Below are 12,548 nucleotides of genomic sequence, written 5' to 3'. Positions count from 1 at the left end.
GCAGATACTATGTCAGCATTTAAAAAAAGGCTAGATTCTTATTTACTGATGAATGGCATTCAGGATTATAATTAATCAAGCAATGAATGACGTGTAAGTTATTGAGAAAGGTTGAATTTTATGGACCTGTGTCTTTTTCAACCTATATAACTATGTAACATTAGGCTCGTTGCCTCATGATTTTATATGGTTATAGGACACCTCGGTGACTTCTAATATTTTTATAATATACAGTAGGAGGCACATAATTCATATATGATACATATTTTTCAAACGTATTCTATGTAAATCACTATTCACATGATCATAATCTTTAATATGTAAACATGTCCACTGAGCAAAGACAAGTAAATGAATAAAACAATATAATATAAAAACATTAAATTAATAAAAAAACATGAACCAATGAAAGAATGATATAGAAAACAGGACAATGGACTGCAGAGGCAATAAATCCTGACAATCCAGTAGTTAAAAAGTGCATACACCATCTGCAAGTGAGAAAATCTTGTCTAAGACTGACAAAATGCCAAGGGCAGGGGACAATTAAAAAATCATGTTTAATGGGGAGACAGGACATAAAGAGAGTTAATAAAACATGAGCCAGTCTAAGATGAGTATTTCAGTCACCCCCTGTGGGAGCTGCGGAGTTGGAGTCATCTCTTTAAATATATATACATCCTACCCTTTGCGATTTATTCACCACAGGTGACAGCCCACAAATGTAACACTTTCATGACTGACAGGGTCAGTAAATAACTCTTCTACTAACTTGCTGAAGTTTGCTGAATTTCATATGAAGGAATCCACTAAACTATTATTTGTATTTAAAGTGGCTCTGTCACCACATTATAGGTTCCCTAGCTTCTACATAATGTGATCGGCGCTGTAGTGTAGATTACAGCAGTTTTTTTTATTTAGAAAAACAATAAATTTTGACCAAGTTATGACCTATTTTAGATTTATGCTAATGACTTTCTTAATGCCCAACTGGGCGTTTTTTATCTTCTGACCAAGTGGGCATTGTAAAGAGAAGTGTATGATGCTGACCAATCAGTGACCAATCAGCGTCATACACTTCTCTCCATTCATGTACTCAGTACATAGTGATTTTGCGTTGTTCACGATGTCAAAGTAAATGACAGCTTGATCTCGCAAGATCACGCTTGCTGTCATTAAGTCCCACACAAACATTACCGAAGTGTCGGGATTGTGAATAGACATCGCGTCCTGGATGGAGGTGAAGTCTAATCACTCTCAAGACACTTCAGTAACGTTAATGTGTGAGTAAGTGACAGCACATCATGATCTCGCAAGATCACGATGTCTGATTTACATGATTGGTCAGCGTCATACACTTCTCTCCACAATGCCCACTTGGTCAAAAAGTAAAAAAAGCCCAGTTGGGCATTAAGAAAGTCATGAGCATAAATCTAAAATAGGTCATAACTTGGTCAAAATTTATAGTTTTTCTAAATAAAAAAACACTGCTGTAATCTACATTACAGCGCCGATCACATTATGTAGAAGATAGGGCACTTATAATTTGGTGACAGAGCCTCTTTAAGCATTTTCTGCAGCTAAAGAGTCATTTACTTCTCAGGCCAGGTCTACTGCATCTGCAGCAATAGAGACATTAATACTCTGTTGATGTACAAATATTCAATAATTTATTGCACAGTTCAGATTTTAAAACTTAAAGGGGTATTCCTATCTTAGACATTTATGGCATATCCCCAAGGGGGTGGCTTAAAATATGACACGGTACTCCATAAACAAAGTCAACTAATAGGTAGTACAAGGAAAAGAAAAGTGTCTAGCAAGATCCACCAAATTTTGTAATACAACATGTGTGTGTGTGTGTGTGTGTGTATATATATACTATTTGGAGAAAAGTATTGGGACACCTACACATTACACATACAGGAGCTTTTAGAACATGCCATTCTAAATCCAAAGGTATGAATATGTAGTTGGTCCCCCTTTGCAGCTAAAACAGCTTCCTCTCTTCTGGGAGTTCATGCCAAAGGTGTTCGACGGGTTTGAGGTCAGGGCTCTGTGCGGGCAATCCAACACCAAACTCGCCCAACCATGTCTTTATGGACCTTGCTTTGTGCACTGGGGCACAGTCATGCTGGAACAGAAAAGGGCCGAACCCCAAACTGTTCCCACAAAGTTCAAAGCCTATAATTGTCCACAATGTCTTGGTATGGTGAAGCACTAAGATTTCCCTTCACTGAACTAAAGGGCTCAGGGCAACCCCTGAAAACAACCCCATAGCATTATCCTTCCTCCAGCAAACCTTGGCACCAGTGGCGTAACTAACGCCGTAGCAGCCGTAGCGGCTGCTACGGGGCCCGTGGCATGAGGGGGCCCATGTTGCCCGCCGGCACGGGCCCCCACCATGGCCGGAGGCTCCGCTAGCAGCCGCTATGGCTGCTACAGCGGGACGCCACTGAAGACTACGGCAGAGCAGGGAGTTATCTCCCCGCTCTGCCATTAAATAAAAGACATGTATCCCCTCTCCACAGGATATCCACAGGACAGGGGATATATGTGTGATCGCTGGCAGCGATAGGGAGAACGGGGGACTGAAAGTCCCCTGAAGTTCTGCATCACAAACCTCGGACTTCCGGGGTCTGTGTCGGTAGCTCCGTAGAAATGAATGGAGCGCCGGTCGCGCTTGTGCGCATGCGGCGTGACCCGCGCTCCTTTAATTTTTATTGAGCTGCGCAGACCCCGGAAGTCAGAGGTTAGTCATGGAGAACTTCGGGGGACTTTCAGTCCCCCGTTCTCCCTATCGCTGCCAGCGATCACACATATATCCCCTGTCCTGTGGATATCCTGTGGAGAGGGGATACATGTCTTTTATTTAATGGCAGAGCGGGGAGATAACTCCCTGCTCTGCCGTAGTCTTCAGTGGCGTCCCGCTGTAGCAGCCATAGCGGCTGCTAGCGGAGCCTCCGGCCATGGTGGGGGCCCGTTCTCTCTATCGCTGCCAGCGATCACACATGTATCCCCTATCCTGTGGATAGGGGATGCATGTTATTTGTAGCACACACTATAGGTCGCATTTTTTGGGGGGGTTGGGGATGCTGTATGGCGTTCCCTACAGGGGGGGGCTGTATGGTGTTCCCTGCAGGGGGGGGCTGTATGGCATTCCCTACAGGGGGGGCTGTATGGCGTTCCCTACAGGTGGGACTGTATGGCGTTAGCGCCATACAGTCCCCCCTGTAGATAACGCCATACAGTCCCCCCTGTAGGTAACGCCATACAGTCCCCCGTGTAGGTAACGCCATACAGCCCCCCCCCTGTAGGTAACTACATACAGCTGTTATCTACAGGCGGCTGTATGGCGTTATCTACAGGGGGGGGCTTTATGGCGTTATCTACAGGGGGGACTGTATGGCGTTATCTACAGGGGGGCTGTATGGCGTTATCTACAGGGGGGACTGTATGGCGTTATCTACAGGGGGGACTGTATGGCGTTATCTACAGGGGGGCTGTATGGCGCTATCTACAGGAGGGGCTGTATGGCGTTATCTACAGGGGGGCTGTATGGCGTTATCTACAGGGGGCTGTATGGCGTTATCTACAGGGAGGGCTGTATGGCGTTATCTACAGGGGGGCTGTATGGCGTTATCTACAGGGGGGGCTGTAAAAAAGGCACTATCTACAAGGGGGGGGGGATGTGTGACACCCAGGGGAGGGGGGGCCCCAGTCAAAAGTTTGCTATGGGGCCCAGTCTTTCCTAGTTACGCCCCTGCTTGGCACAATGCAGTCAGGCAGGTAACTTTCTACTGGCATTTACCAAACCCAAATTCCATCAGACTGCCAGATAGAGAAGCGTGGTTGTTCACTCTGCAGAACACAGTTTCCACTGCTCCAGAATCCAGTTGCGCCATGCTTTACACCCCTCCATCTGACACTTGGCAATGTGCTTGGTGATGTGAGACTTGCATGCAGCTACTTGGCCGTGGAATTCAGTGAGCTCTGTAGAACGACCCATTCTTTCACAAATGTTTGTACAGGCAGACTGCATGACTATATGTGTGTGTGTGTGTGTGTGTGTGTGTGTGTGTGTGTGTATGTGTTTGTGTCTGTGTAAAATCAATGGCAGATCACTTTTAAATGCACAGACAGCACAAGATGTGCCAAACGCCAGTCTAAGTACATCTGCCCCATGTGTATTTGTTCGAGTTTTATGTGAATATATCCAGAGTTTTAGTTTCCAGCTTGCTTTAATTACTTAGTAAGGCTTCATGCACGCGGCCACGGACAGCCACCCACATTTTCAGCCCATGCTCCCATATAAAGTATGGGAGCATGGTCCGTAAAAAGCAAAAGATAGGACATGTCCTTTGAGATTTAGAGAGTGTAAACTTAGAGCAGGCAGTCAGAAGATGCGCCAAATTTATGAAAGTGGTGCATGCTGTATGACAAAATTGGCACATCTAACTACACATGTTAGACACTTTTCCTTATATTATCTCTGGTATGGCTGAGTTTGCACCAGTTTTTTTGTGCCAAAATCTTGGTGCCATTTTGCGATGCTGTGGTGCATTTAATCCAGATCTCCTTTTAGCTAGACCACACCCCTTTTCAACTAAACCTTGTTGGACGAGTCGCAAAAACCGATCTAAAACAGTTAATAAATATGGCAAATAGAATGTGCACCAGAGTTCTGGCCAAATTTATGCCAGAGATCAGCTGCATTTTCCGTAGAAAAATCTGCCCCAGTGAGTCTAGTGTAATGAAAGTTTATTACAGGCTATAAAAAAAAAAATTACAGTTATTACATAATTTTACTTTGATGACACCTAACACCTAAATAAGATACCAATGATGACCGGGCTTAAAAAAATGTAACGCGAACATGAAATTATATATTTTAATTTTAATTGGTCACATGACACCTCATTTTTATGTGCAATATTTTCTAACCTGGGTGGAGTGTACCTAACAATTGACTCCTATGTAGAGAACAAAGATTAACATACTTCTGACAGATTTCCTGATGTTGAATAATGTGCCACGGAGATAACTACTATAATCTGGTACAATTTGGATAGTTAAGGCCCATTCACAACGACTAAGCGTCCGATGCAGCAAGCGCCGCTCAACGAGAAATCGTTGATCGATGCTGGTTTGCTCCTGTCACACGGGGCTATGGATGGGGACGAGCGCTCGTTACTCTGATTGCTCGTCCCCATACATTATTATCATGTCAGCAGCGCGTCTCCTTGTTTACACAGGGAGATGTGCTGCCGATAACGATAATATTTCACTTCTTTAAAACGATACGACCAGCAGATGATCGAGCGTTTGCTCGTTCATCTGCTGATTGCTCCCCTGTTTACACAGGGCAATTATCGGCAACGAGCGTTCTATGAACGCTCATCTGCCTGATAATCTTCCTATGTAAAAGCCCTTTAAGGGTCAGTTCACACAGCGGATTTTGCGTGGCGGGCCCCGAAGCAAAATCCACTACGGAATTATTCCTCCTCACATTGCCTTCAATAGGAGGTTCGGGCGGAATCCGACCGAAGATCAAGCAGGAAGCTTCTTTTCCCCACTAGCTGAAAAAAATCAGCTAGTGGGAAAAAGAAGTGTCCAACTCCCATTGAAATAAATGGGAATGCAGAATATCTATGGCTGGTTCCGCGGCAAAAATTCTGCCGTGTGAACAGGGTCTAAAGCTCCAAACCTTTACATTCTGTTTTTCCAAAATACATACATACATTGAAGTTTTTTGACTGAATGTTTTTCGTCAAGGCCAAATTTATAAGGCTGTAATATGGCAGCATTTTAAGATCCATATTAGGCTCGGCTGGGAGACTCCATCGGCAACTTCGCCAGGTTTGATGGTAAGATCAGCGGTGCATCTTGCTGTCAAAATGACAGAAACTATGAAAGAACCCCAAAGGATGCCATTATACGTCAACGGGGTCCATTAAGCACCGTTGGGATCTGTCATATGACGGAACTAGCCCAGCAATGCTGCTTCCTTTGTGAATTAATGCATATGTGAACAGAGCCGTACAAGTGCTACACTTTAACCCCTGGTGGTCTTATATAACCAAAGTTACATTGCAATAGAAATAGAGGGGTCCAGATGTTGCTGCCGTAATACTGAGGCTAAAATGCAGCTGTATTTTGCTTGTGTACTATACTGTAGAGGCCTTTAGAAAATGTAATAGGTTGTTGTGTGTTATTTGGGTATGTACTGGGCTGTATTTCCAATTTAAATGCCTTAATACATATAGAGGTTTTATGATTAAGATTTTTTTGGACCTATTTTGGATACATCCACCTTAAATATGTACTTACAGATGTAGGAATGGTACAGTTTGCTTATTGTCCAGTCCATTGTCTTTATTGTCATAATTGTGACCCTATATTTCTCCTGTATAGCACTGATATAGCCACTAGGTGGCACTGTTGTCTTTTAGTCTGTGCATTGAATTTTTAATTAACCTTTGTCTAAGAAAGCAGTACAGTAACTCCCACTCATTAATAAATGCATATGTAGTGACAATATATCTCTGTTCAGCAGCACCTATATATTTTCCTGAGCAGTTACAGGGAAAAAAAAAAAGTATTAAACCCGTAAACATGTTCGTTAAACAGGAAGGTACTTCAGTTTTGTGTTTCATTACCAATATGATGTGAAATTATTTTATTGCTGTGCTTTATTTTCTAGTACAGACTACATTTCCTTTTAGAAGATGTAGTACCTCACTCCATATAAATCATTACTATTAAATAACTTCTTTTAAAACCTGTAGGGACCAGATATCCATTCCTTAAATGAACTCTATTCATGAAATACATACACCACAGCAACAACAAAATGTAGTGTGTTGCCAGTTCCATTATTTGTATTTGATTGGATGAGAAATACAGATGTAGCAGAGCTATGTTTTATTAGTCGCGGTGCACAAAACTGCAGCCTGTTAAAGCACAAATTTGGCTCTGCTACGTCTTAGGTACATGTATATTATGCAAGGCTATAATCCAACTATTATTAGATGTTAGAAAATTTTAATTCGTAAAATGTAATAATTCATGTATCCAAGTTAAGAAGAGCAAATGGTCACCACTGTGGACAGATATGAGAAGCCACGCTTATATATTGTACATAGAGAAAAACCAGCCATGCAAAGCTACAAATACTGCAAGCGAAGATGGATCACAATTCATTCTAAAGAATATGTTGCTTTTTCATGCCTCATTAACCCTAAGAACATCAATCAGCAGGGAAAACAGGTCTATAAAGACAAATAATTTCACATTCTGATAGTTATCAACATTAAAATGTTATCCTGGCGATAATCAATTTTAAATCAATTACTGGGTAATTGCTGAGTCAATGGGAGAGAGAGTTAAATATTGATAAGTGTCTGGAGGGTCCATCAGTGTTATTGACGAGTGGCACAGAGATGGATGGAGGCTCCTGAGTGTAGAGCAGTGATGGAAACTATACAAGTTTAGGTTAACGTTCCTATTACTGCAGCCAGACGAGGCTATCAATACCAAGTAGTGCTGCTCTGTCAGCATCGGAGAACTGCCAGCTGAGGCTTGCAGCACCGCTAGGGAGAAAGAGAGCAAGCTGCATGCCCCTGAATATTGCCATGTCAATCGGCACTCACATAGACAAATTAGAATATGTCATCACACAAAATGATCTAAAAAAAAACGTGACGGATCAGTGAGAGTTTGGTAGATGAAATAACTTATCCAGTTTACTGTTTTCTTTTCTGCTCAAATGAATGAAGAGATGCTTGACGGTTAGCATAGAGTAAAAAGACAAATTGTCAGGAGCTACTTTGTTTGAACCCCTTAATGACCAGGCCTGAAAAGGCCTAAACGACCAGCTAAATGTAATGACTGGGTAGGGAGACAGACAGATGAGCCCTAATCTACCCGCCACTCAGTCCCTGCCTACTTGCAACGACCCGTCCTAGGCGACGGGGAACAACTGGGCGACGGTCCCTACACTCAATAAGTGCACGACAGACAAACAGACAAGGGTACAAAGAAGCCAGGGAAATGGGGCAGTTGCCCACGGCAACACCATGAGCAACAAGAGAAGTGAACGAGCCGAGTCAAAACCAAGAGTGAGCGAGGTACAAAACGTTCAGCAGGAGAGTAGTCAGTAAGCCAAGGTCAAAACAAGCAGAGGATCAGTAGTTCAAGCAGCTGCAGCAAAGCCAGGAAACCAGCAGAGCAGAATCACAAGCAAAGGAGGAACAGGAAAGGCAGGTATAAATAGACAGAGGGCGGGAGCTAGCTCCGTCCGGCCAGGCTGTGATAGGCTCTCCCACTCCTAAGCCTGCCATGCTGAGTGGTGGAAGATGGAGTCAGTCTCACAGACATAGAAGCAGGTGCAGACTGATTACCTACGGGCGTTGACACAGAAGCTGTGTCTGGCAGATCCTTTACACAAAATTTTTTCAATTTTGCCTCTCAGCCTTTCAGCCGCCATAGCTGTTTTCATTGACGTGGCTATACGAGGCGCTGTTTTATGCAAGAGACATTGTATTTTTTTCTGCGTGCTTTGGAGTGGAAACAATTTACTGTGTAGGTTATATCTTTATATATACACTACCGTTCAAAAGTTTGGGGTCACCCAGACAATTTTGTGTTTTCCATGAAAACTCACACTTATATTTATCAAATGAGTTGCAAAATGACTAGAAAATATAGTCAAGACATTGTCAAGGTTAGAAATAATGATTTTTATTTGAAATAATAATTTTCTCCTTAAAACTTTGCTTTCGTCAAAGAATGCTCCATTTGCAGCAATTACAGCATTGCAGACCTTTGGCATTCTAGCTGTTAATTTGCTGGGGTAATCGGGAGAAATTTCACCCCATGCTTCCAGAAGCCCCTCCCACAAGTTGGATTGGCTTGATGGGCACTTTTTGCGTACCATACGGTCAAGCTGCTCCCACAACTGTCTGCGCTGGCCACTCCATTACAGATAGAATACCAGCTGCCTGCTTCTTCCCTAAATAGTTCTTGCATAATTTAAAGGTGTGCTTTGGGTCATTGTCCTGTTGTAGGATAAAATTGGCTCCAATCAAGCGTTGTCCACAGGGTATGGCATGGCATTGCAAAATGGAGTAATAGCCTTCCTTATTCAAAATCCCTTTTACCTTGTACAAATCTCCCACTATACCAGCACCAAAGCAACCCCAGACCATCACATTACCTCCACCATGCTTGACAGATGGCGTCAGGCACTCTTCCAGCATCTTTTCAGTTGTTCTGCGTCTCACAAATGTTCTTCTGTGTGATCCAAACACCTCAAACTTCGATTCGTCTGTCCATAACACTTTTTTCCAATCTTCCTCTGTCCAATATCTGTGTGCTTTTGCCCATATTAATGTTTTCCTTTTATTAGCCAGTCTCAGATAAGGCTTTTTCTTTGCCACTCTGCCCTGAAGGCCAGCATCCCGGAGTCGCCTCTTCACTGTAGACGTTGACACTGGCGTTTTGCGGGTACTATTTAATGAAGCTGCCAGTTGAGGACCTGTGAGGCGTCTATTTCTCAAACTAGAGACTCTAATGTACTTGTGTTGTTGCTCAGTTGTGCAGCGGGGCCTCCCACTTCTCTTTCTACTCTGGTTAGAGCCAGTGTGTGTTGTCCTCTGAAGGGAGTAGTACACACCGTTGTAAGAAATCCTCAGTTTCTTGGCAATTTCTCGCATGGAATAGCCTTCATTTCTAAGAACAAGAATAGACTGTCGAGTTTCACATGAAAGCTCTCTTTTTCTAGCCATTTTGAGAGTTTAATCGAACCCACAAATGTAATGCTCCAGATTCTCAACTAGCTCAAAGGAAGGTCAGTTTTATAGCTCCTCTAAACAGCAAAACTGTTTACAGCGGTGCTAACATAATTGTACAGGGGTTCTCAAGTGTTTTTTAATCATCCATTAGCCTTCTAACACAGTTAGCAAACACAATGTACCATTAGAACACTGGAGTGATGGTTGCTGGAAATGGGCCTCTATACACCTATGTAGATATTGCATTAAAAACCAGACGTTTGCAGCTAGAATAGTCATTTAGCACATTAACAATGTATAGAGTGTATTTCTGATTAATTTAATGTTATCTTCATTGAAAAAAACTGTGCTTTTCTTTCAAAAATAAGGAAATTTCTAAGTGACCCTAAATTTTTGAACGGTAGTGTGTATATATATATATATATATATATATATATATATATATACAGTATATATATATACAGTATATATATATATATATATATATATATATATATATAAATGAATTGTTGTCTGTTGTCTGTCCGTTATGCAGCGCCAAGCGATTGGAAAAATCTGTACCAAATTTGGCACATAAATAAATCAACCGCTTTTGAAGGTGTTACAACAGGTTTCAGCTCTCTAGGGCCTAGTGTTCTTGACATATTCACAAAAAATTGCAATACAAAAGCAAATATGGCACCACTGGCATCCACATCTAGGGTCCTCCATATCACATCAGATGACCCGTATTAGCCAATAGAAGCTTGCAGGATCTTCATTGTCATACATACAGTTTTAGACCAGGTTCCCCATAACAACCCAGTAATTTTTGTTGTACACCGGGTTTCCATAACAATCCAGCCATCGTTTTTTCTCGCCGTGAACGGACTGTACCTATACTACAGTGTGCCTATACTGGATATCAGTATTCTCATACATTGAACCCCTTTCATACCAGTAATGCCTCCAAAAAGGAATGCTGCACTTGGACGAAACACTCCTGCAGCAAAGCGCATGACTGCTGCCCGAGCTGCTGAAACATCTCAACAGACCCAAGCCCGTCTCCAGGCTGACAATATACATCACAGCCAACAGCGAGCTCCTGAAACTACCCAGCAGACTGTGGCATGACTGAAGGCAGTCTTAAGCAAACAGATGAGCTGTAGAGACTCTCTAGCAGACCCAAACCCGTCTCCAGGCTGAAAAAATGCGTCACCGCCAACAAAGTTCTTAACCACACACACAAACAACAAACAAATAGACCCTTGCGAAGCCGGGTAACTCTGCTAGTAATTTATATATTTGAATGTAGGAAAAAGCGATTTTCAACATTGTTATTTTTGTTTTTTTATCTTGTTCACATTTCACGCTAAATTACCTGTTGAATTAATTCTTCAGGTTGTCACGGTCGTGTAGATACCTAATATGTGTAAGTCTTTTGTTTTTTGTGTAATGTATGGGCAATAAAATATATTTTGAGCTAAATAATTTTTTGGACTTTATTTATTTATTTCTACACTTTTTTTTAATCCCATGAAGGAATAACTTTATTTACAACTTCATTATTTACTTATAATGTCTTAGAATACTCCTGTGTGCTATTATGTCATACTGTGTCACTATGACACAGGCTGCTGTTAGGACAACACATAGTGTGCCCTAACAGCAGGCTTACAGGACAGACAGCCCTGGGGTCTTTTCTAGTTCCCCATTGCTAACTGCAGAGGGTTCCCTCAGTCTCTGATCACGTCACTGGGTTTCTAGTGACGTGATCTAAAAGGGGAGTCCCTTTTGATCATACGGATGCGTTCACCATCAGCAGCGTTTTAGCAGAGGCGTACCTAGGTACTCCTGCACCTGGGCAAAGATTCAACTTGGCGTACACTCCCAACTTCTTTCCCAACATCCCCTTCCTCCTCACCATGTTTGCTTTCTCTACCAATCACTGAGGTACAGGTTTATTTTATGTAAATCGAGCATAAAACCATTTGTATATTTTACAAGCAATATAGTTCTATAAGGTAGTTAACATAACAATAAATTAAAAGAATATATATTAAAGCGGCCAGTGTGCCTGACTAAAACAGATTGTATAACTGGGGCTAATGAGACTATATGGTGACATAATGAACAGCTTCCCCTTGTCGATAGTGCCACACACTCCCACTCCTTGTAGATACTACCACACAGCCCCCTTGTAGATAGTGCCACACAACCCCCCTTGTAGATAGTGCCACACACACCCTCTGTAGATAGTGCCACACCCCCCTTGTAGATAAAACCACACAGCTCCCCCTTGTAGATAGTGCCACACAGCCCCCTGTAGATAGTGCCACACAGCCCCCTTGTAGATAGCGAGACACAGCCCCCTTGTAGATAGCAAATCACAGCCCCCCTTGTAGATAGCGACACAAAGCCACCAAAAAAATAAAAAAAAGTGAACTCACCCAGCCCCGTTCCCGCAATGGGAATCCTTGCATAGGCGGGCGTAATCCATTGACATCATCGTGCCGGCTTGTGCAGGGATCCTCTCTCAATGCCTTAGTGAATGGCAGAGCAGGGAGCTGGCTCCTTGCTCCGCCATAGTATTCAACTGTATCTGTGTCCTAAGGACGCTGATACAATTAAATGTGTCTGTTGCCCGGGGGCCCCGGATGCCTGGAGCAAACGACGTCACCGGGAATAAGGGGGCCCATGCCGCAGGCCTCATAGCAGCCACTGGCGGAATCTGTACTAGCGGCACCTGGGCAGTAGCAGCGCTGAAGTGCCCCC

The sequence above is a fragment of the Rhinoderma darwinii genome, chromosome 7 (assembly GCF_050947455.1).
Source record: "Rhinoderma darwinii isolate aRhiDar2 chromosome 7, aRhiDar2.hap1, whole genome shotgun sequence".
Taxonomy (NCBI): Eukaryota; Metazoa; Chordata; class Amphibia; order Anura; family Rhinodermatidae; genus Rhinoderma; species Rhinoderma darwinii.
The sequence above is the reverse complement of the archived record's forward strand: the minus strand, read 5'-3'. Positions refer to the sequence as shown.